The 25252-nt window shown below is 42.8% G+C and overlaps 2 protein-coding genes across 15 annotated transcripts in view; both read right to left on the bottom strand.

The window, feature by feature from the left end:
• LOC121445005 (protein FAM104A-like) overlaps positions 1 to 25252 on the bottom strand; it is a 120435-nt gene that overhangs the window by 78466 nt on the left and 16717 nt on the right. The window contains exon 2 of one of the 12 annotated variants that reach the window (XR_005973857.1): positions 18989 to 19105. The exons of 10 other annotated variants lie outside the window; for them this stretch is intronic. The gene's annotated coding sequence lies outside the window, so the exon portion shown is untranslated. Of the gene's footprint in view, positions 1 to 18988; positions 19106 to 19597; positions 19652 to 25252 lie in introns of those variants that run through there. One more of the 12 variants, XR_005973858.1, reaches the window with a different exon arrangement.
• The window catches only part of LOC121445004 (protein FAM156A/FAM156B-like), an 85934-nt gene that overhangs the window by 44010 nt on the left and 16672 nt on the right, over positions 1 to 25252 (bottom strand). The window lies entirely within an intron of this gene.

Genomic DNA, 25252 nt, shown 5'->3' with positions numbered 1-25252 from the left:
GATAAAATGCCATTTTAGAGCAAGAGATTAATGATGGAGTACAGGTATAAGAAAATGGTTTCAGCAAATTTTGTAAACTCCTACAGACTCAAGGGGGCAGTTAGGCCTCTTCATGATAACAATGAAGTCAATGGACATAAAAAAGAGGTAGAATTTATGCTGGTCTCTGCAAAACTGATAACCCCTTTAATGTGGAAATGATAGGACAACTGGTGAATGGAGCCAGCCAAGAATTCCATTGTTAACGAATACAAAAGGATTCCCAATGGTTAAAATAAGCAAAACCAAAACGTAAGAGTGAAGAAAGACTTATTACCTGCAACATGCAGTGGGAGCACAAGGGCTATTTTCAGAGCATTGCTCTCCTGGGAACAAAGAAGCATGGTAACTTTATTCAGGGATTCTATACATGTTCCTATAGGGTTGGACCCATTCCTAAGAATGTTCAGCTTAAAGTCATAGAGCACATATCTAAAAGAGATTAAAGAGATGAGCAGGAATGCTTCTCTCTGGGCAGGCTCAGCTTATATCATAACGTTCTAGCTGAAAACAAATGAAAGAACACCTTGAAAGAACATTACTACAGAAGTCTGCCCCGAAAGGTGCCAGCCTCACTTGGAGGCTAAAGCATCAGCTTTTTCTCTTCCTCCCTCTCACACCCACCTCTATCTTGGACAGTAGCAGAATCTCTTCCTTGCTCTCAGCATCCCACCCCCAGCAACTCTTGGACTTTCCACCTACTCTGATAAAGAGGACAATTTCTACAGCTGTCACTCTGCTTTCCTCATGGGGGAGGATTTAAAATAATTTACATGTTCAAGGAGCTTATTTATCAATTGAGATTATAGGACAAGGTCTAACTGGGCTATATTACCATAAATTCAATGATTATAAGGAAAATAAATATTAAGAGTCCAGGGCTAGAGAGATAGCTCAGTGTTAAAAGCACTTGTTGGTCTTCCAAAGGACTCAGTTTCAGTACCTAGTACCCATAGGAAGTGCCCCACAGTTGTTCATAACGCCAGTTCTATGAGATTCAATACCCTCTTCTTGCTTCTAGAGGAACTGCATGCACATGGTTCACATACATTCAGGCACACACATTTACACATAAATAATACACATTTTTAAGAGTCCCAGAAGTATTCACCTTCACAGTTAGTTTAGAAAAATAGATGGGCTGGGCAATGGTGGCAAGAGCCTGTAATTCCAGCACTCAGGAGGCAGAGGCAGGTGGATCTCTGTGAGGTCGAGGCCAGTCTGGTCTATAGAACAATTTCCAGGACAGTCAGGGCTATAACACAGAGAAACCCTGCCTTGAAAAAAAAAAAGAAAAGAGAAGAAAAAAGAGAACTGGGAGCTGTATGGAGGCCGAAAAATGCAGGCCCATTTTCACCTTGACTGACTGCCAGAGAGTCTGGGGACTAACAGGCTTAATGGAACCTTCTAACTCAGGAGGTGACTGCCTAGCCCTTTTGAAGTTAAGATAGCTCTGTGCCATCCTGATGGTGGGTGTTCAGGATATGCAAATGTACTTCAGCTCCTTCCATTGTAACTATGAGGTCACCTGGGGAAGAGCTGTCTTTAGTGTACTTGACTCAGTAAGCATAACTTGGGGTACCTTGTATAACCTAGTCAACAGAATGCTGTTGATTGGCTCTCTCAGAGTTGAATGTATGAGTTAAATCTTTTGTGTCATAATAATGAAGTCTTTTGTTACCTTCTCCCACAGTTTACATTGGGTATAAAAGCTGCAGAAAAATAAACCCCGGTGAATCCTGGGTCTAATTGATTCCTGAAATACCTTCCCAATATTGTCTCGTGTTTTCTGTCTTATTATTTTTATGTGTCTTCATATAATTTTTCTATTCCCACGCCCCTACTCAAGGTGATTTTGTCAAGGCCAGTCCTCTACATATGGCGCCGTTGACTGGCAAAGCCCCAAATGCACAGAAGTGTGGCCAGGCGTACAAGGGAGGTGGTGAGGAACCCTGTGAAAAAATTGACCACAGGTGGCAAGGTGAGTAATGAGCACTCAAATAAATAGAAGATAATAAAAAAGGAATGAGAAAGGCAGGGGGAAAATCGGGAGTAAAACTGAAAATAGTTGTAAATATGGGACAAGGAAATAGTATTCAACTATCTATACAGTTGCTTGGATGTATTTTGATAGCTAGAGGAGCTGAAGTGGAGCAGAAACAAAGGCAGAGATATTGAGAGTTCGCCTGGCAGCGTATCAGCTGCAGCCTTCGGGTGGCTCCAGGTGTCAAGGAGGCCAAAGTGAGGTCCCACCTTCCCCTGCAAGATTTGTTCACTGAGCAACAGCCTCTGTAGCAGCTAAACAAGTAGAAGAGCAAAGGGAATGTGGGACACAAAAATGGCCTGGGTTACCGCTGAGACTGGGATAGTCCACACAAGTGCGCTGTAGCCAGCCGAGTCTGGCCTGGGCTGTGCAGTGGGGTCAGGAAAGACAGACAGAAAAGTTTAAAGGCTACCTTTACCTCCAGCACCCAGGGTCAGTCAATAGAAATGCTCAGAAGCTATATGAACCATGAGCCAAGGAGCCTTTATGGATAAATCTATGGCTTTAAACAGAGGAAAGGATTCAGGAATTCTCCTAATTTCATGATCACAAGATTTAAAATAAAAAAGCAAGGATAGTAAGAATCGGCACTGCTATACCCACCTGAGCTTGTGATATCACACTGCAGTCTCGGAGCCGCTGCAATGGGGACACCTGAGCGCCTGTAAATTTATTAGCTGCCTATAACAATGGCCTCTGTTGGCACTTTTAAATGGGCCCTGCCCAGGCAGAGCAGGCAATGAGGGAACCAATGAGTAGATCCAAGTACCCAGGCGGGACAGCCAAGCAGCAGACGGAGCATGGCTTCCCACACACACACCTGCAGCTTGAGGCCCAGCTTCAACTAGCAAGCCTAGCCTGACCTTACAGTCAAGTTACAAAAAAAGTAGCCTCAGGGAACTGCAGCTTCAGGCCAGTCAAGTGGTTGTGAAAATATAAATAAGCAAGTTAAATATGCTTTCTTTTTTCTGTTGTACATTTTTTGCTTGTTTGTAAAAAATCTGGTGTTCATAAATGTATGGATTGATATCAGTTCCATTGTGTATATACCCAATGTTTAAGTTGGGGGCCTTACCCCAGCCCCTGGCATTCATCCCAGCACCCTGGCCTGGGAGTTGCATTGGTCTGGACTCCAAATCCCAGCATGTCAAGGGACAGGACCCCTCCCCCACGGGGTATTTAAGTGGGCACCCAGAGGAGGAATACGTGGTCCCGGGTTTTGCATGTGCTCCTAGGTATTCTGTCTCCCCTGCCATGCTCTCGACCACCCCAGAGTGCTGCATTTAATTCATGGGCATTTTAATTCAGTTTAATTTGGCTTGATTGAATTTCTGTGTGCCAGTGGAGACAATCACAGACCCTCAGTATTTACTTATCAGCTAGGGACGACTCCAGGTCTGAATTCCAGCAGACCTGACACGTGTCCCCCTCCCCCCCCCCCCCCCCCCCCCCGCTTGCCCGTTTGCTATGCAACAGCTTCAGAGAAAATAATAAACGGCGGCTGATCAGAAATACTGTCTTGCTGTAGTTTCTCGTGTCTCTTGCTCTTCCATTCCTCTCCCCTAGGTTTATCGGGGACCCCTGTTCGTATCCCACTGGCCAGGATACCACCAGGCAAGATTGCAGGATCGGCTCCAGGTAAGTTCATTTTTCGGGTTCTCTGATGAAGCCGCTGCCCCGCGCCAGAAACCTTAACATGTGGCAAAAGTCAGACACTTTCGCTGAGGTGAATTATGATTGATCCAGGACACTGGTCATTCAATTTTAACAGCCCTGTCTTTGGCTCAAGAATTGTTTTGGTGGACACGCTGTGACACACTTGAGTCACTCAGGCATGTACTTCAAAGAGTTTCTTGCAATTTCAAGCTGATTCTAAGCGCCCTTTGGCAGCCTTTTTTACAAAAAATCCTTTAAAATTGGGACTACCTAACCCAAACCTAAAATTTGGAGCATTTTGCCAATGCTCCAAAAGCCCGTTTTTTAAAAAATGCACGCTCTGGTCCCCCTATATCCGCCTCTCTCTGTTGATTCATTGTCAGCATTTTACTCCCCTGCCACACACACACACACTTCTGCCCCTCTGAAGCCTCCGAAGCACTCTGCCACTGTGCACCCGGAAGATCTACAGCCTGCAGGGCTCCAATGCCATGCACCCAAAAGCACAGCAGGTTTGAAGATCTAAAGCTTGCAGGGCTCCACCACTGCGAGGCCAAAAGGAGCAGCCAGTTCCCCACAAGCGCTTTGTCCTAACCCCCTCCACTTCCGCCCCTCTGTAGCCTATGAGGCTCTAACGCCACATGCCCAGAAAAATGGCCAATCCCCTATTAGCGCCTTCTCCTGACCCTACTTCCCATCCACATCACTCCAGCACCACAGCACGCTCAAAAGAGCAGCCAGCTCCCATTCTGGATGTGGGGATCTAAACCTGCCTCCTTTTTCATTGGCTAAGGCAGGTTCATGGAGCTGCACTTGCCCATCAGTTTCACTAGCCTGCATCAACACAGGTCCTTATCTGGGCCCCTCCCCGTCTAGCTGTTTTGATTCTCTCTACAAAGGATCCATTTTTCTTTTTTCCCTTGTCCTTCCACTTTAAAACTGTATAAATGGTTCGTCCTTATGTTTCTGTTCCCTCTTGCAGAATCTGCTGGTCTGATCCTCAATGGGATCGCCTCTGTGCTTTTCTGCTTTTGCCCCCTGCCTATGTGTGTAACGTTATAAATGTTTCTATGTGATGTGTGTTCATTTTAAGATTCTTTGATTTACTAAAATACTCCTTTTAATATTCTTGTATCTACTAGCATTAATAAATAAATTATAATTAATTGGATAAATCTAAATTTAGCTTATACTCCCAGTTTAAAATTACAAGGTACGAGTCGGTGGCCACAGGGCTAGACAGCTGGAAGTCCCACTCTCTGGAATCTTCCGGGAGGGGGGGGACAGGATCCAGCCCCTCCCCCCCAATTCCCTAAGCTTTTCTGGCCATCCAGCAGGGTGTGTTCCTGCTGTTCGCTTTCATTACCCCATCCCACCCTGCCCGTCTGTGAGGTTCTTGGAACCCCCATCACAGCCTGCTTCAAGGCTGAGGGGACCAAAGAGCCAACGGGGAGTTTTCCTGCCTCTGGGCCTTCTTTCTCCCATCCCACCCTGAACCCCAAGCCCACCTTTGCATCTGTAAGGTCCTTGGAACTCTCCAAGAGACCCTGCTCCCATGCTGAGGGGAGCAGAGAGATGAGTCAGTGGCCACACAGCTAGACAGCTGGAAGTCCCACTCTCTGGGACCTTCCCAGGGGAAAAGATTCCAGCCCTCCCCCTAATTCTCTAAGCTTCTCTGGCCATCCAGCGAGGTGTGTTCCTGCTACTGGCTTTCTTTACCCCATCTCACCCTGCCCCCAAGCCCGCCCTTTTGTCTGCAGAGTCCTTAGAACCCTGAAACACAGCCTGCATCAGTGCTGAGAGGATCTGAGAGGTGACTCAGTGCAACAAGCCTGGACAGCAGACACCCCACTCTCCATGACCTTATCAGTAGGCCGGAACATAGGGGCCACTCCATAACTCCCTAGCTTTTCTAGGGAGTGCCCCGCTGGTGGGGTTTCAGCCAACCCACAGTGTCCCCAAGCCAGCTTTCACCTGTGAGGTTCTTGGAATCCTCAAACACAGCCTGCTCCAGTGCTGAGGGGACCTATGAAAAGGCAGACCAAGAAAAACTCCGAAGTACTCAGTCAGCCACAGCACAGATTGGTCAAGACGCTAGGCTCTGCTGGCCACATTTGAAGGAAGACATGGGTAGGTGACAATGCAAGAATTCCTCCAACATCCTGAAAAGCAACATGATAACTCCAGAATCCAGCGAACATGCAAGAAGAAGACTTGAACATTCTAATACTGAAGAAGTAGAAGAAAAGGACTTTAAACATAACCTTATGAAAATGATGGAGACCTTTAAACAGGAAGTGAAAAACTCCCTTAGAAATGGAAGAGAAGACACACAAAAAGAATAAATTAATAAATCCCCCAAAGATACCCAAGAAAACCAAGAAAAATCAATCAAACGGGTAAAGGAAACAGCTCAAGACATAAAGACAGAAATGGAGGTAATAAAGAAAACACAAACCGAGGGAAGGCTGGATATGGAAAATCTGGGTAAACTAACAGAAATTACAGAGACAAGTATAACCAACAGAACACAAAAGATAGAAGAAAGACTCTCAGGTTCTGAAGATACTATAGAAAAAATACATGCACTAATCAAAGAAAACATCAAATCAAACAAATTCATAACACAAAACATCCAGGAAATCAGGGACAGCATGAAAAGCCCAAACGTAAGAGTAACAGGGATAGGGGCTGGAGAGATGGCTCAGTGGTTAAGAGCACCGCCTACTCTTCCAAAAGTCCTGAGTTCAATTCCCAGCAACCACATTGTGACTCACAACCATCTGTAATGAGATCTGGTGCCCTCTTCTGGCCTGCAGGCAGAGTACTGAGAATACTGTATACATAATAAATAAATAAATCTTGAAAAGAAAAAAAAATTTAAAAAAAGAATAACAGGGGTAGAAGGAGAAGAATTATAGCTCAAAGGCCCCAAAAATATATTCAACAAAATTATAGAAGAAAACTTTCCCAAACTAAGGAAGGCTATTCCTATGAAGGTACAAGACGCTTACAGAACACCAAATAGACTGGATCAAAAAAAAAATTCCCTCACCATATAATAATCAAAATACAAACATACAGAATAAAGAATTTGAAGAACTGCAAAAGAAATAGGTCAAGTAAACCTATCGGAATTATACCTGACTTTTCAATGGGAAACCATGAAAGCCAGAGGGTCTTAGATAGATGTGCTGCAGACAATAAGAGACAATGCAAACAAGTCCAGACTACGATACACAGCAAAGGTTTCTTTCACCATTGAAGAAGAAAACAAGATATTCCATGAAAAACAGATTTAAACAATACATATCCACACAACAGCCTCACAGAAAGTCCTAGAAGGAAAACCTCAAACCAAGGAAGCCAACAATACTCACAATAGCACAACATCTAATAACCCTCCACCAAGACAGCTCAAAGAAAAGAAACACACAAAAGCTACCACCAAGAATAACCAGAGTTAACAACCACTGGTCAATAATATCACTTAAAATCAATGGACTCAATTCACCTATAAAAAAAAAAACACAGGTTAAGAGAATAGATACAAAAATAGAATCCATCATTCTGCTGTTTACAAGAAACACAACTTAACCTCAAAGGAAGACACTACCTCAGAGAAAAGGGTTGAGAAAAGGTTTTCCAATAAAACAAACCTAAGAAACAAACAGGTGTGGCTATCCTAATATCTACAAAAATTGATTTCAAACTAAAATCAATCAAAAGAGATAGAGAAGGACACTTTATACAAATAATAGGAAGAATTCATCAAGTTGAAGTCTCAATCCTGAATATCTATGTCCCTAATATAAAAGCACCCACAAACAGTTCCTGCTCCTGCACTGAGGCTATCCACCCAGAGGGGTGAGTGTGTGTCCACCCGGCCGGAGGGGAGTGCAGGGCACCTCCAGCTCCTGCTGCAGGGGCTTCTTGATTTCACAGGACCCTCCGCTCCCTTCAAGTTCGCCCTTTTGCCTGTGGGGTCCTTGGACCTCCAGGAATCCCTGTCCCTGTGATGAAGACAACCATCCAGACTGGTCCTTGGCCCAGAAAGAGTTTCTCCTCCTGCACTGAGGAGATCCACCCAGAGTCAGTCACAGCATAAATTGGACCAAGATGCCAAGACTCTCCTGGCTGCATTTGAAGGAAAAGATGGGAAGGCGCCAATGCAAGAATTCTTCCAACAACTTGAAAGGCAACATGACAACACCAGAATCCAGGGATCACGCAACAAAAAGACTTGAAAACCCCATTCCAGAAGAAGTAGAAGAAATCTACTTTAAACATAACATTATACAAATAATAGAGGCTTTAAACAGGATGCGAAAAACTTCTGTAAAGAAATGGAGAAGACAAACAAAAAGGTAGAAGAAATGAGCAAATCTCTCAAAGATACTGTTGTGCTTTCCTGTCGCTTTAAGGGAAAACCAACGCCCACTCCCATTACCTCGGACCTGCCCTCTGCCATCTTGCCCCTTCCTTTTCTGCTTCCTTGGCGTGCGCACACATTCTCTCTCTCTCTCTCTCTCTCTCTCTCTCTCTCTCTCTCTCTCTCTCTCTCTCCTTTTATCTCTTTTCTCTCCTTTCATCTCTTCTCTCTCTCTTTCTCTCTTTCCCTCTCTTCCTCAATAAATGCTTTTATGGCGACTTTCTGTGTTCATGGGTCTGCTCACAACCACTGTGCATTGGGAATTCTGCCAGGTGGCCTCCCACTGATGGGAACTTTGCCACCACTAGGGTGCCGGACCCTGGAGCCAGCACCCGGCACAGCTGGGGACCCGCCAGAGCTTGCTGCTGCTCTGTGAGCCCACCGGGCGGGGGGAACCCCCATATTTTAAGAATAACAGATACCCAAGAAAACAAAGATAAAGCAACCAAACAGGTAATGGAAACAGTTCAAGACTTGAAGAATGAAATGGAGGAAATGAAAGAAACAGAACCGAAGGGAAGACTGTAGATGAAAAATCTGGGTAACATATAAAGGTAAACCTATCAGACTTACACCTGACTTCTCTATGGAAACCATGAAAGCCAGAAGGTCTTGGATAGATGTGCTGCAGAAATTAGGAGACCATGGATGCAAGCCCAGACTACTATATACAGCAAAGCCTGCATTCACCGTCGATGAAAAAACAAGATATACCAGGACAAAAACAGATTTGAAAAATACATAGCCACAAACGCAGACTGAGAGAAAACACTGGAAGGAAAACCACAAAATAAGGAAGCTAATAACACCCATAATAACACAAGCATCTAAGAACCCTCCACCAGCACAACTCAAAGAAGGGAAAAACACACACAATACCACCAGAAAAAATAACCAGAGTTAGCAACCACTGGTCAATAATATCACTTAAAATCAATGTACTCAATTCACCTTTTGAAAAGGCACAAAGAGAATGGATATGAAAACAGGATCCAACAATATGCTGTTTACAATAAACACACCTCAACCTCAAAGACAGACACTACCTCAGAGTAAAGGGTTAGGAAAAGATTTTCCAATCAAATGGACCAAAGAAAAAAGTGGGTGTGACTATATTAATATCTAAGAAAATTAATTTCAACCTAATATCAATCAAAAGAGATGAAGGACACTTTATTCTCATAACAGGAACAATTCATCAGGAGGAAGTCTCAACCCTGAATATCTATGCCGCTAATATAAAAGCACGCACAAATGTAAAAGAAACATTACTAGAACTCAAAGCATACATCAAACCCCATACTCTAATAGTAGGAGATTTTAACAGTCCTCTCTCACCAATGGACAGGTCAACCAAACAGAAACTTAACAGAGAAATAAGAGAATTAGCAGATGTAATGAACCAAATGAACTTAACAGCCAAACATTCTAGCCAAACAGAAAAGAATATACCTTCTTCTCAGCATCCCATGGAACCTTCTCAAAAATTAATCACATAATTGGTAACAAAGCAAACATCCATAGATACAAAGAAATTGTAGTAACCACCTGTGTACTATCAGGTCACCATGGAATACAGTTAGAATTCAACAACACTTCTAACCCCATAAAGCATAAAAACTCATGGAAACTGAACAGTCAAATACTGAATCACCCCTTGGTCAAGGAAGAAAGAAAAAAAGAAATTAAAGTCTTCCTGGAATTCAATGAAAATAAAGACACAACATACCCAAACCTATGGGAAACTATGAAAGCAGTGCTAAGAGAAAAGTTCAAAGCACTAAGTACCCACATAAAGAAAATGGAGAAAGCACACATAAGAGACTCAAGAGCACACCTGAAAGCTCTAGGGAAAAAAAAGAAGCAGACAAACCCAGGAGGAGTAGAAGACTGTAAATAATCAAACTGAGGCTGAAATCAACAAAACAGAAACACAGAAAACAATCCAAAGAATCAATGAAACATAAATCTGGTTCTTGGAGAAAATCAACAAGATTGAAGATCAGAAATGAAACGGGGGACATACATAGACACAGAGGAACTTCAGAAAATAATTAGGTCTTACTACAAAAGCCTGTATGCCACAAAATTGGAAAATGTAAAAGAAATGGACATTTTTTAGATAGTAACATATACTAAAATTAAATCAAGAACAGGTGAATAATCTAAATAGACCTGTAAGTCGTGAGGAATTAGAAGCTGTCGTCAAAAACCTCCCTACCAAAAAAAACCAGGACGAGATGGTTTCAATGCAGAATTCTACCAGAACTTCCAAGAAGAGCTAATACCTATACTCCTTAATGTATTTCACAAAATGAAAACAGAAGAATCAATGACAAACTCCTTTTAGGGAGCTACAGTTACCCGAATACCAAAACCACACAAAGACTCAACCAAAAAAGAAAATTACAGGCCAATTTCACTCATGAACTTCGACGCAAAAATTCTCAATAAAATACTGGCAAACAGAATCCAAGAACACATCAAAAAAAATTATACATTACGATCATGTAGGCTTTATCCCAGAGATGCAGGGCTGGTTCAAAATATGCAAATCTATCAATGTAATCCATCACATAAACTGAAAGAAAAAAAACCATATGATCATTTCATTAGATGCTGAAAAAGCATTTGACAAAATTGACACCCCTTTATGATAAAGGTCTTGGAGAGATTAGGGATACAAGGTTCATGACTAAATATAATAAAAAGCAATATACAGCAAGTTGACAGCTAACATTAAATTAAATGGAGAGAAACTCAAAGCCATTCCACTAAAATCAGGAACATGACAAGGCTGTCCACTCTCTTGATACCTCTTCAATATAGTGCTTGAAGTTTTAGCAAGAAGAATAAGACAACATAAGAAGATCAAGGGGATTCGAATTGGAAAGAAAGATATCAAACTTTCATTATTTGCAGATGATATGATAGTGTACATAAGCGACCACAAAAACTCTACCAAAGAACTCCTACAGCTGATAAACACCTTTAGTAATGTGGCAGGATACAAGATCAACTCCAAAAAATCAGTCGCCGCCGTCTTATACACAAAGGATATGGAAGCAGAGAGGGAAATCAGAGAAGCATCACCTTTCACGATAGCCACAAATAACATAAAGTATCTTGAGGTGACACTAATCAAGGAAGTGAAGGATCTATTTGACAAGAACTTTAAGTCTTTGAAGAAAGAAATTGAAGAGGACACCAGAAAATGGAAGGACCTCCCATGCTCTTGGATTGGGAAGATCAACATAGTAAAAACAGCAATTCTACCAAAAGCAATCTATATATTCAATACAGTCCCCATCAAAATCCCAATAAAATTCTTCACAGAGCTTGAAAGAACAATAATGAACTTTATATGGAAAAACAGAAAACCAAGAATAGCAAAAAAAAAAAAAACCTATACAATACAATACAATACAAGTACTTCCAGAGTCATTGCCATCTCTGACTTCAAACTCTATTACAGAGCTACAATAGTGAAAACAGCTTGGTATTGGCATAAAAACCGAGATGTTGACCAATGGAATCGAATCTAAGACCCGGATATTAAACCAGAAACCTATGAACACCTGATTTTCGACAAAGGAGCTAAAATTATGCAATGGAAGAAAGAATCTTTAAGAAATGATGCTGGCATAACTAGATGTCAACCTGTAGAAGAATGAAAATAGATCCATATCTATCACCACGCACAAAATTCAAGTCCAAATGGATTAAAGACCTCAATATAAATCTGACCACACTGAACCTGATAAAAGAGAAAGTGGGAAGTAGTCTGCAACATATGGGCGCAGGAGACCACTTCCTATGTATAATCCCAGTAGCATAGACAATAAGAGCAACAATGAATAAATGGGACCTCCAGAAACTGAGAGCTTCTGTAAGGCAAAGGACACTGTCACTAAGACAAAAAAGGAAACCTACTGAATGGGAGATCTTCATAAACCCCACATCAGATAAAGGTCTGATCTCCGAAATATATAAAGAACTCAAGAAACTAGACATTAAAACTCTAATTAACCCAATTAAAAAATGGGGTACTGCACTGAACAGAGAATTCTCAACAGAAGAAGTTCAAATGGCCAAAAGACACTTAAGGTCATGCTCAACCTCCTTAGCGATCAGGAAAATGCAAATAAAAACAACTTTGAGATACCATATTACACCTGTCAGAATGACTACAATCAAAAACACCAATGATAGCCTATGCTGGAAAGGATGCGGAGTAAGGGGAACACTCATCCATTGGTGGGAATGCAACCTTGTGCAAACACTTTGGTAATCAGGGTGGCATTTTCTCGGGAAATGGGAGTCAGGATCCAGCAATTCTACTCTTGGGAATATACCCAAGAGATGCCCTATCATACTACAAGAGCATTTGTTCAACTATGTTCATAGCAGCACTATTTGTAATAGCCAGAACATGGAAAAAAACCTAGGTGCCACTCAACAGAAGAATTAATGAAGAAGGTGTGGCACATATAAACTTTAGAGTTCTACTCAGCGGTAAAAAAACAACGACATCTTGAATTTTGTGGGCAAATGGATAAAAATAGAAAACACTTTACTGAGTGAAATAACCCAGACCCAAAAGGTGGAATATGGTATGTACTCACTTATAAGTGGATTCTAGATATAAACAAAGGACATTGAACCTATAGTTCATGATCCTAGAGAAGCTAAATAAGAAGGTGAACCCAAAGAAACACATATATTTATACTCATGGATATTGGAAGTAGACAAGATCGCCGGGCAAAAGTTGGGAGCAGGGGGATAAGTGTGGGTTGGGTGGAAAGGGAGATGGGAAGAGAGGACAAAGGAGAAGATTGGGGAGAGCTTGGGGGAATGGGATGATTGACATGGAGGAAGGGTCGATATGGGAGAAGGGAAGAAGATATCTTAACTGAGGGAGCCATTTTAGGGTTGGCAAGAGTCTTGGTTCTAGAGGGGTTACCAGGTGTCCAAGGGGATTTCCTCAGCTAGGTCCTTGGGCAGCAGAGGAGAGGGCACCTGAACTGGCCTTGTCCCATAGCCACACTGACGATTACCTTGCATATCACTATAGAAGCTTCATCTGGCAAGGGGTGGATATAGAGACAGAGACCCACACTGGAGCACTGGACTGAGCTCCCAAAGCCCAGATGAAGAGCAGAAGGAGGGAAAAAATGAGGAAGTCAGAACTGTGAGGGGTGCGTCCACCCACAGAGACAGTGGAACAGATCTAATGGGAGCTCACCAAATATAGTTAGACTGGGTGTGAATGAGCATGTGATCAAACTGGACTCTCTGAATGTGTCTAACAATGAGGACAGACTGAGAAGCCTATGATAATGATATTGGATTTTGATTCTACTGCATATACTGGCTTTTGGGGAGCCTGATCTGTTTGGATGTAAATCTTCCTAGACCTGGATGGACGGGGGGGGGGGGGGGGGCCTTGGACTTCCCAGAAGACAGGGTGTAGTGAGGAGTGAACAGGCCTGCTTTTTGTCCTGCCTGGCTCCTGCACAGCTAGCTTTACACCCGAAATAACAACACACAAACTGTATTCGTTTAAACACTGCCTGGCCCATTATATCTAACCTCTTATTGGCTAACTCTCACATCTTGTTAACTCATTTCTAATAATCTGTGTAGCACCACAAGGTGATGGCTTACCAGAAAGATACTAGCCTACATCTGTCTCGGGTCGAAGAATCATGGCATCAGTCTCACTGCCTTCTTTCTCCCAGCATTCTGTTCTGTCTTTTCCACCCACCTATGTTCTGACCTATCAGGTCAAGCAATTTCTTTATTAATTAACCAATGAAAGCAACACATAGAAAGAAGACCCACCTACATCATTTCCACTTTTCCTGTTTAAAAAAAAAAAAGAAATGATTGGGCTACCAGGCATCCCTGTTTCGATGCTGAGGAGTTCCATTTGGATGGGTAAGTGTGTGCTATCCAGGGGCGGACTGTCTAGGAAGAGACCACAAACCGCCCTCCTCCAGCTCCTGCTGCAGGGCTGTCTTTCTTACACACGACCCAGCCCCCAGCCCCCCCCCAAGCCTGCCCTGCTGTCTGCTAGGTCCTTTGCTAAAGAACAGTTTCCCGCGCCTACACTAAGGCTACCCACCCAGAGCGGTGAGTGCCTGCCTACCAGGCAGGCCTCAAGGTCCGCTGCAAGAGAGCACAGGCACCTTCAGCTTCTGCTGCAGGGTCTCCTGTGTGCTACTCGACCCCGCCCTGCCCCCAATGTTCTTCCTTTTGTCCTTGGCTCATTGGGATAAAGGCATCCCTTTTTCAGTGTTGAAGAGTTCCATCTGGATGGGAACGGTTCCATCTGGATGGGAACGGTTCCTGCTTCTACACTGAGGAGATCCACCCAGAGTCAGTCACAGCAACGACTGGACAAAGACACCAGGCCTCTCCTGTTGTAGTAAGAGCGGCGGGGCTGCGTCCCCAGCACCCCCATCGCCTGGCTAGCTTATGCCTGAAATAACAACACACAAATTGTATTCATTTAAACACTGCTTGGCCCTTTAGCTCAAGCCCTTTCAGGCTAATTCTCACATATTAATTCAGCCCATTTTTAATCATTTGTGTAGCACCGCTAGGTACGCGTACCGGGAAGATTCTAGCCTATGTCCATCCTGGGTCGGAGCTTCATCGCGTGTGCACGGGAGCAGAGCTATTGCGTCTACCCGGCAGAGGGGGAGCATGGCGTCTCTCTGAGCTTACTTCCTTTTCCACCCAGCATTTTGTTCTGTTTACTCCACCCACCTATGTTTTAACCTATGAGGGCTAAGCAGTTTATTTATTACTTAACCAATGACCTTCCTCCATCACTCTCCTGCCTCCATTTGAAGGAAGAGATGGGCAGGCACCAATGCAAGAACTCTTCCAACAACCTGAAAGGCAACATGACATCACCAGAATCCAGGGATCCCGAAATAAGAAGAATTGTACACCCTACTCCAGAAGAAATAGAAGAAATCGACTCTAAACTGAATTATATGGAAATAATAGAGGACATTAAACAGGAGGTGAAAAACTGCCATAAAGAAATAGAGATGACAAACAAAAAGATAGAGGAAATGAATAAATCTCCAAAAGATACCAAAAAAAAAAAACAAGAGAAACAATAAAAGGCAATCAAACAGGTAAAGGAAACAGTTAAAGACGTGAAGAATGAAATGGAGGTAATGAAGAAAATCCTCAATAAACTACTGGCAAACTGAATCAAAGAACACATTAGAAAAATTATCCATTATGATCAAGTAGGCATCATCCCAGGGATGCAGGGCTGGTTCAACATCTGAAGATCTATCAATGTAATCCATCATATGAATAAACTGAAAGAGAAAAACCATAAGATCATTTCATTAGATGCTGAAAAAGCATTTGACAAAATTCAACATCCCTTTATGATAGAGGTCTTGGAAAGATTAGAAATACGAAGGTCATACCTAAATATAATAAAAGCTATTTACAGCAAGCCGACAGCTAACATCAAATTAAATGGAGAGAAACTCACAGCCATCCCATTAAAACCAGTAACACAACAAAGTTGTCCACTCTCTCCATACCTCTTCAATGTAATGCTTGAAGTTCTAGCAATAGCAAAAAGACAACATAAGGGGATCAAGGTGATTCGAATTGGAAAGGAAGAAGTTAAACTTCCGTTATTTGCAGATGATATGATAGTGTACATAAGCGGCCCCAAAAATTCCACCAAAGAACTCCTGCAGCTGATAAACACCTTTAGTAATGTGGCAGGATACAAGATCAACTCCAAAAAATCAGTTGCCCTCCTATACACAAAGGATAAGGAAGCAGAGAGGGAAATAAAAGAAGGATCACCTTTCACGATAGCCACAAATAACATAAAGTATCTTGAGGTGACACTAATCAAGGAAGTGAGGATCTACTTGACAAGAACTTTAAGTCTTTGAAGAAAGAAATTGAGGAGGATACCAGAAAATGGAAGGATCTCCCTTGCTCTTGGATTGGGAGGATCAACATAGGAAAAATGGCAATTTTATGGAAAAATATTTATACATTCAATGCAATCCTAATTAAAATCCCATCAAAATAATTCACAGATCTTGAGAGGACAATAATCAACTTTATATGGAAAAACAAAAAACCCAGGATAGCCAAAACAATCTTATACAATAAAGGAACTTCTGGAGGCATTACTATCCCTTACTTCAAACTCTATTACAGAGCTTTAGTATTGAAAACAGCTTGGTATTGGCATAAAAACAGAGAAGTCGACCAATGGAATTGAGTAGAAGACCTGGATTTTAACCCACACACCTATGAACACCTGATTTTTGATAAAGGAGCTAAAAGTATACAATGGAAGAAAGAAAGCATCTTAAACAAATGGCGCTAGCAGAACTGGTTGTCAACCTGTAGAAGAATGAAAATAGATCCATATCTATGACAATGCACAAAACTCAAGTCCAAATGGATTAAAGACCTCAATATCAGTGTGAATACACTGAACCTGACAGAAGAGAAAGTGTGAAGCACTCTACAACATATGGGCACAGGAGACCACTTCCTACATATAACCCCAGCAGCATAGACATTAAGGACAACATTGAATAAATGGGACCTCCTGAAACTGAGAAGCTTCTGTAAAGCAAAGGACACTGTCACTAAAACAAAAAGGCAACCCACTGACTGCGAGAAGATCTTCACCAATTCTGCAACAGACAAAGGTCTGATCTCCAAAATATATAAAGAACTCAAGAAACTAGACTTTAAAATGCTAATTAACCCAATTAAAAAATGGGGCACTGAACTGAACAGAGAATTCTAAACAGAGGAAATTAAAATGACCAAAAGACACTTAAGCTCATGCTCAACCTCCTTAGCGATCAGGGAAATGCAAATCAAAACAACTTTGAGATATCATCTTACAACTGTCAGAATGGCTAAAATCAAAAACACCAATGATAGCTTTTTCTGGAGAGGTTGTGGAGTAAAGGGTACCCTCATCCATTGCTGGTGGGAATGCAAACTTGTGCAACCACTATGGAAAGCAGTGTGGCACTTTCGCAGGAAATTCGGGATCAACCTACCCCAACACCCAGTAATACCACTCTTGGGAATATATCCAAGAGATGCCCTATCATATGACAAAAGCATTTGTTCAACTATGTTCATAGCAGCACTATTTGTAATAGCCAGAACCTGGAAACAACCTAGATGCCCTTCAATGGAAGAATGGATTAAGATAGAGTACTACTCAAGGGTAAAAAACAATGACATTGTGAATTTTGCATGCAAATGGATGGAAATAGAAAACATTATCCTGAGTGAGGTAACCCAGACCCAAAAAGATAAACATGGGATGTACTCACTCATAATTGGTTTCTAGCCATAAATAAAGGATATTGAGCCTATAATTCGTGATCCTAGAGAAATCAAATAAGAAGGTGAACCCAAAGAAAAACATATAGTCATCAGCCTGGATATGGGAAGTAGACAAGATTGCCGGGCAAATACTGGAAACTTGGGGGTGAGGTAGGATGGGGGTAAGGGAAAATGGGGTGATAAGAGTGAGAAGGGGAGGATGGGGAGAGCTTGGGGGAATGGGATGGTTGGGATAAAGGAAGGGAGGATATGGGAGCAGGGAAGTATATATCCAAATTAAGGGAGCCATCTTAGGATTGGCAAGAGACTTGACTCTAGAGGGGCTCGCAGGTGTCCAGGGAGATGTCCCCAGCTAGTACCTTGGGCAACTGAGGAGAGGGAACCTGAAATGACCCTATCCTATAGCCATATAGGATATGAATATCTTACATATCACCTTCGAACCTTCATCTGGCGATGGATGGAGATAGAGACAGAGACCCACACTGGAGCATTGGACTGAGCTCCCAAGGTCCCAATGAAGAGCAGAAGGAGGGAGAACATGAGCAAGGAAGTCAGGACCGCGAGGGGTGCGCCCACCCTCTGATATAATGGGAGCGCACCAAGGCCAGCTGGATAATGGAGCATGAGATCAAACCGGACTCTCTGAACATGGCGGAAAATGAAGGCTGATGAGAAGCCAAGGACAATGGCACTATGGTTTCGATCCTACTGCATGAACTGGCTTTGTGGGAGCCTGGCCTGTTTGGATGCTCACCTTCCTGGACCTGAACGGAGGGGGGGGGAGGACCTTGGACTTCCCACAGGGTAGGGAATCCGGACTGCTCTTCACACTGGAGAGGGAGGGGGAATGGTGTGGGGGGAGGGGGAGAGGAGTGGGAGAATGGGGAGGGAAATGGAGGAGGAGAAGAGGCAGCAATTTTTTTCAACAAAAACAAACAAATAAATAAATAAAGTTAACAAAAAATAAAAAAAGAAAGGCTTTCACTTTAACACAGTAAAATTACATATAAGAAAACAGTTATCAATCAATAATTACAGTTACAATATTTTTATCTATTTTATTTTTATCATAATAATAGAAAACTATAACTATAACTAAGCATTCTTCAACTCCATCAAAGACTCCAGAAGGATAAAATGTTATCTAAGTAAACAAGAAGTAAGCAACTTCCAAAACTCTAGAAATGACAGAGATATCTCGCTGCCTCGACAATCACCCAAAGTTCCTCTGTACTGTTGGGGCATCCATCTTTGGCCTACAGGCCCATAGTATCCAGCAGACATTTCCATGAAGCAGGAAATTCCAAAGACAGTTGTGTCCTACAGAATGTCTCGCTGACTCTTCCATGAATCAGGAACCCCGAAAGACCATCTCAACTTTAGGCAAGTTCAGCAGTCCTCTCTCTGAGTGTTCTCTGTGTCCAGTTTACGCAACAATCCAGGCAAGTGCAGCTTCTTGCCCAAATGGCTAACCAACTCCACAGGAGCCTCTTCAATGCCCATCTTCCTCTTGAAGTAGATTGGTGTTGCCAGGAGCAGATGTGTCTCACTGTCATGAAAAGCCCTAAGTTATTAAAACATTAAATGCCATATTCTGTAGTCTTTGAAAGATATGAAGAATGCCTATCTAACTGAAATATATATCTACATATCTAGAAAATCTAACATAACTACAAGCTTGACAATATTGATGATTATACATTAACAACTTATATTTCCTAATTATACATTAAATTTTTAAATGAACTACATAATCACAATACCTTAATCAAGATCAGAAATACACATACATGTAACAAAATTGACCTTAAAATCCATACCAATGCAAATTATTCATATCTATATAATATCCCCCTTTAAATGTAAAAGAATATTTATAAACAATATCTGGGAATATGGACATAGTTATTTCTCTCCAAGCTTCTTCCTGGTGTATAGGAGTGCTGTTAATTAGGTCTTTCATGGTCTAACCTGTTGGGTGAAGTAATTTTCTAAGGATGTTCACAGCAACCTTTCAGGAGGACGTGGTCTATCATACCATATTGTGATAGAGGCAATCCACAGGTTCTCATCCCCTGTGGAAACAAAAGAAGAACTTTTCCAAAGCATCATAACCTTAGATCCAAATTTTGAAGTCAACCTATTTTCTGGGATTAGTTCAGTAGCATTTATAAACAAATATCTTTTAGCAGTTGTTGCTCCTTCCTCAGCATTCAAACAATTCAAAGAGACCATAATACCATACAGTATCAAGATTCTCTGTGTATTTTCCATCTTTGTGCAGCTTTATTTTAACCTCTATTTCGTTTATTTTTACTTTTATTTTTTGAGACAGGTTCTCTGTACATCTTTGCCCTTGAATAACTCTGTAGATCAGGCTGTCCTTGAACTCACAGAGGTCCATCTGTCTCTGCCTCCTCAGTGCTGGGATTAAAAGTGTGTGCTACCACACCTTGAAGTCACAGAGGTCAATCTACCTCTGCCCCTTGAAGTCACATAGGTCAATCTACCTCTCCCTCCCAAGTGTTGGGATTAAAGGTGTGTACTACCACACCCAACTACTCTCTTTTTTTTTGTTGTTTTTTACTTTAAGAACTTTAACTTTTAGGCTGCATATATTTTTAACACACTATAAACCATTTAGAGGTTGTCTTAGCCTTTGAATCTCTCTTTACTCTATATCTCTCTTTCTCTAACTACATGAGACTAAGGAGAGGATTAAAGCCATGGCTTTGATGGCTGAATCCAGCCCATGCCCCAGCTTTCCAGCCTCAGGGCAGAGGTACTTGCTGGAGCCATTTGTATTGCCACAATCTATAGTGTTTCAAGGTCCCTGCCAGCAAGCAAGCTGCAGCATTGTACTCAGAAACCACACTCAAAAGCTCTGTAGTCAGATCGACTGCCTGAAAGAGTCAGAGTTTGCCCTGGCAGGACAGGCCAGAAACCTGGCATTTTAAAACAGCGCAGCTTTTTTCCTGCTATGACTGAAAACCAAAAGGTATGCATTCAGCTTTTCATCAATACCGTTTAAGTGTTTCGTGGCAAGACCTCTTAAAATAGCTGCAGGCACAGACATTAAGGGCAACACTGAATAAATGGGACCTACTTAAACTGAGAAGCTTCTAAAGCAAAGGACACTGTCACTAAGACACAAAGGCAACCTACTGACTGGGAGAAGATCTTCACCAACCCCGCAACAGACAAAGGTCTGATCTCCAAAATATAGAGAGAACTCAAGAAACTAGACTTTAAAATGCTAATTAACCCAATTAAAAAATGGGGCACTGAACTGAACAGAGAATTCTCAACAGAAGAAGTTCAAATGGCCAAAAGACACTTAAGGTCGTGCTCAACTTCCTTAGCAATCAGGGAAATGCAAATCAAAACAACTTTGAGATATCATCTTACACCTGTCAGAATGGCTAAACTCAAAAACACCAAGGATAACCTTTGCTGGAGAGGCTGTGGAAGAACGGGTACCCTCATCCATTGCTGGTGGGAATGCAATCTTGTGCAACCACTGTGGAAGTCAGTGTTTCAGTTTCTCAGGAAATTCGGGATCAACTTACCCCTGGACCCAGCAATACCACTCTTGGGAATATACCCAAGAGATGCTCTATCAAATGACAAAAGCATTTGTTCAACTATGTTCATAGCAGTATTATTTGTAATAGCCAGAACCTGGAAACAACCTAGATGCCCTTCAATGGAAGAATGGATGAAGAAAGTATGGAATATATACACAGTAGAGTACTACGCTGCGGTAAAAAACAATGACTTCTCGAATTTTGCATGCAAATGGATGGAAATAGAAAACACTATCCTGAGTGAGGTGTCCCAGACCCAAAAAGATGAATATGGGATGTACTCACTCATAATTGGTTTCTAGCCATAAATAAGGACCACGGAGTCTACAATAGGTGAACCTAAAGAAGCTAAGGAAGAAGGTGAACCGAAGGAAAAACATATAGTTGTCCTCTTCGCTAAGGGAAGTAGACCAAATTTCCGGGGAGAAAATGGGATCTTGGGGGGGGGTGGGATGGGGGTAAGGGGAGATAGGGAGAGAAAAGGTAGAAGGGAAGGAGGGGGGACCTGGGAAACGGGAGAATTGGGATAAAGGAAAGGTGGATAGGGGAGCACGGAACCACAATTCTTAGTTAAGGGAGCCACTTTAGGGTGGGTAAGCGACTTGACCCTAGAGGGGCTCCCTAGTGCCCAAGATGAGGTTCCCAGTTAGTTCCTTGAGCAGCTGAGGATTGGGAACCTGAAATGACCGTATCATAGAGCAATACTGACGAATATCTTGCATATCATCATAGAATCTTCATCTGGTGATGGATAGAGATAGAGACAGAGACCCACACAGGAGCACTGGATTGAGCTCCCAAGGTCCCAAGGAGGAGCAGAAGGAGGGAGAACATGAGCAAAGAATTCGGGACCATGAGGCGTGCATCCACCCACTGAGACAGAGGAGCTGATCTACGGGGAGCTCACCAAGGCCAGCTGGACTGTGACCGAAAAAGCATGGGATAAAACCGGACTCTCTGAACATGGCGAACAATGAGGGCTGATGAAACACCAAGGACAATGGCAGGGGGTTTTGATCCTACTTAATGTGCCGGCTTTGTGGGAGCCTAGCCATGTTCACCTTCCTAGATATGGACGGAGAGGACCTAGGACTTAACACAGGGCAGGGAACCCGGACTGCTCTGTGGACTGGAGAGGGAGGGGGAGAGGAGTGGGGGGAGGGGGAGAAGGGTGGGAGGAGGGGGAGAAGGGTGGGAGGAGGGGGAGAAGGGTGGGAGGAGGGGAAGGGAAATGGGAGGCTGGGAGGAGGTGGAAACTTGTTTTTTGTTTATGTTTTTTTTCTTCTTTTCACAATAAAAAAAACTAAAAAAAATAAATAAAAAATAAAATAGCTGCAGGGTTTTTCAGCTAAAGCTGAGTCAGGAAGCCTCTCTTAGATGAGAGCACTTGCTTGCCTCTAGCAAGCAGAGCAGACCCAAGAAATTGCTGCTACCAAGAAACTGAGACAGAGACCCACATTGGAGCACTGGACTGAGCTCCCAAGGTCCAGCTGAAGAGCCGAAGGAGGAAGAAGATAAGCAAGGAAGTCAGGACCACGATGGGTTGGTCCACCCACTGAGACAGTGTTCCTGAGCTAATGGGAGCTCACCAATTCCAGCTGGACTGGGAACGAATGAGCATGGGATCAAACTGGACCCTCTGAATGTGTTTGACAGTTGGGGCAGACTGAGGGGCCAATGATAATGGCACTGGGACTCGTCTCTACTGTATGTGTAGAAGGAGCTGCAGGCAGGCCTGATTTTCATCCTGCCCGGCTCCCACATGGCTAGCTTTATCCCCGAAATAACAAACAAATTGTATTATTTTAAACACTGCCTGGCCCGTTAGTTCTAGTCTCTTATTGGCTAATTCTCACATCTTGATTAACCCATTTCTACTAGTGTGTGTAGCACCACGAGGTGGTGGCTTACTGGGAAGATTCTAGCCTACATCCATCTTGGGTCATATCTTTATCGTGTCTGCCTTACTTCCCTTCTTCCCAGCACTCTGTTCTGTCTATTCCACCCACCTATGTTATTACCTATCAGGCCAAGCAGTTTTCTTTATTAATTAAACAGATAGATAGAAGACACACCTACATCATGTATGTACTGGCTTTTTGGAATCCTATTCTATTTGGATGCCTACCTTCCTAAGCCTGGGTTTAGGCAGGGAGGACGTTGGATGTTCCACAGGGCAGGGTGCCTTGCCCTCTCTTAGGGCTGGAGGGGGTGGGGGAGCATGTATAGGGAAGAGGGAGGGAAGTAGGAGGAGGGGAAGAAGTGGAAATTTTAATTGGTATTATTTATAAAGTAAAAAAATAAAATAAAATAACAAGGTAATTATACCTAGTTCTCAAATGCCTTTATAGATCTGAGATTATGGCATTTTAACAGTAATAGAGCTTCTAACAGAGACATGCCAGCTTTTGCAGCACCCTTTGGCTCCTCCAAGAAGACAGAAGACCTTTTACCTTGCCTCTGGGTTTAGAAAAGCCACTCACACAGAAGCAAAAAAAGGGGCCTTTTACCCATCCAACATTCTGGATGCTTCACCGGGGGAACTGATCTGCTCATCCTGCCAAGACAAGTAGACAAAATCTTTTCCACACAGAAAAATCTCTGGGCCTCTCGTACTCAGCAGCTAATGGCAAACACTGCTTCTAAAACTGGTATTTTCCTATCCTGAGTGAGATAATAACCCAGACCCAAAAATATGAATATGGTATGTACTCACTCATTAGCGGATTCTAACCATAAACAAAGGACATTGAGCCTATAGTTCGCAATCCTAGAGAAGTTAAGTAATAAGGTGAACCCAAAGAAAAACATATATAGATCCTCCTGGAAATTGGAAGCAGAGAAGCTCCAAGGCAAAAGTTAGGAGCATGGGGGTGAGGGTCGGGGAAGGGGAAGGGGAGAGGGATAGAGAGAAGGGAGAAGGGGAGTGTTGGGAGAGCTTGGGGGTGTGGGATGGTTGAGAGGGAGGAAGGATGGATATGGGAGCAGGAAAGAAGATATCTTAATTAAGGGAGCCATTTTGTGGTTGGGAAAAAGCTTAACTCTAGAGGGGTTCCCAGGTGTCCACGGGGATGTCCCCAGCTAGGACCCTGAGCAGTGGAGGACAGGGTGCCTGAACTGGTCTTGTCCCGTAATCAGACTTATGACTATCTTGAATATCACCATAGAACCTTCATCCAGCGATGGATGGAAACTGAGACAGAGACCCACATTGGAGTACTGGACTGAGCTCCCAAGGTCCAGTTGAAGAGCCGAAGGAGGGAGAAGAGGAGCAAGGAAGTCAGGACCGCAAGGGGTTGGTCCACCCACTGAGACAGTGTGCCTGATCTAATGGGAGCTCTCCAAATCTAGCTGGACTGGGACTGAACAAGCATGGGATCAAACTGGACCCTCTGAATGTGGCTGACAACTGGGGTAGACTGAGAAGCTAATGATAATGGCACTGGGATTTGTCTGTACTGCATGTACTGGCCTTTTGGGATCCTAGTCTATTTGGATGCATACTTTCCTAAGCCTGGATGGAGGGAGGAGGGCCTTGGACTTCCCACAGGGCAGGGTACCCTGACCTCTCTTAGGCATGGAGGGGAGGAGGAAGGGTAAGTAAGGGAGCAGGAAAGAAGGGGGAAGAGTGAAGGAAGTGAATATTTTGAATGGTATTATTTATAAAGTAAAAAATAAATACATAAAAGTGGTATTCTCTAAGGACTAAGGAAAGGATTTGGAATTGCCGGCATAGCAAAAAGCTGTCACATTTTTGGCTCATTTATTCCTCCCATATCTCTCTAAAGGCATTTGACAACTCAAGGTACTGTTCTTTAACAGGATGAACAGGTTTCAATCTTCGGAGGTTCAGAGTTCCCAATTTTCTTTAATTGCCTTCTAAAATGTTCATGCCTTTTAACCTAAAGCAATAGCCTTTTGCCATAAAATCTGATCCAGTTCTCTTACAGGTTCCTAAATAGTTCCATTGCTACATCAAAATCAGGTCTGGTAAAATCCAAGGTTCCCAATTCCTTTAATTGTTTTACTGCTACACTAACCCCAAGTAGTTTCAAGCATACTTTACAGGTCACTCCTGCTGCCTAAGCCAAGACCAACCTACAAAGTAC

The sequence above is a fragment of the Microtus oregoni genome, unplaced genomic scaffold, assembly GCF_018167655.1.
Source record: "Microtus oregoni isolate MIOR12 unplaced genomic scaffold, Mior012 000153F_000, whole genome shotgun sequence".
NCBI classification, from domain to species: Eukaryota; Metazoa; Chordata; class Mammalia; order Rodentia; family Cricetidae; genus Microtus; species Microtus oregoni.
This window is presented reverse-complemented; position numbering and strand designations above follow the sequence as displayed.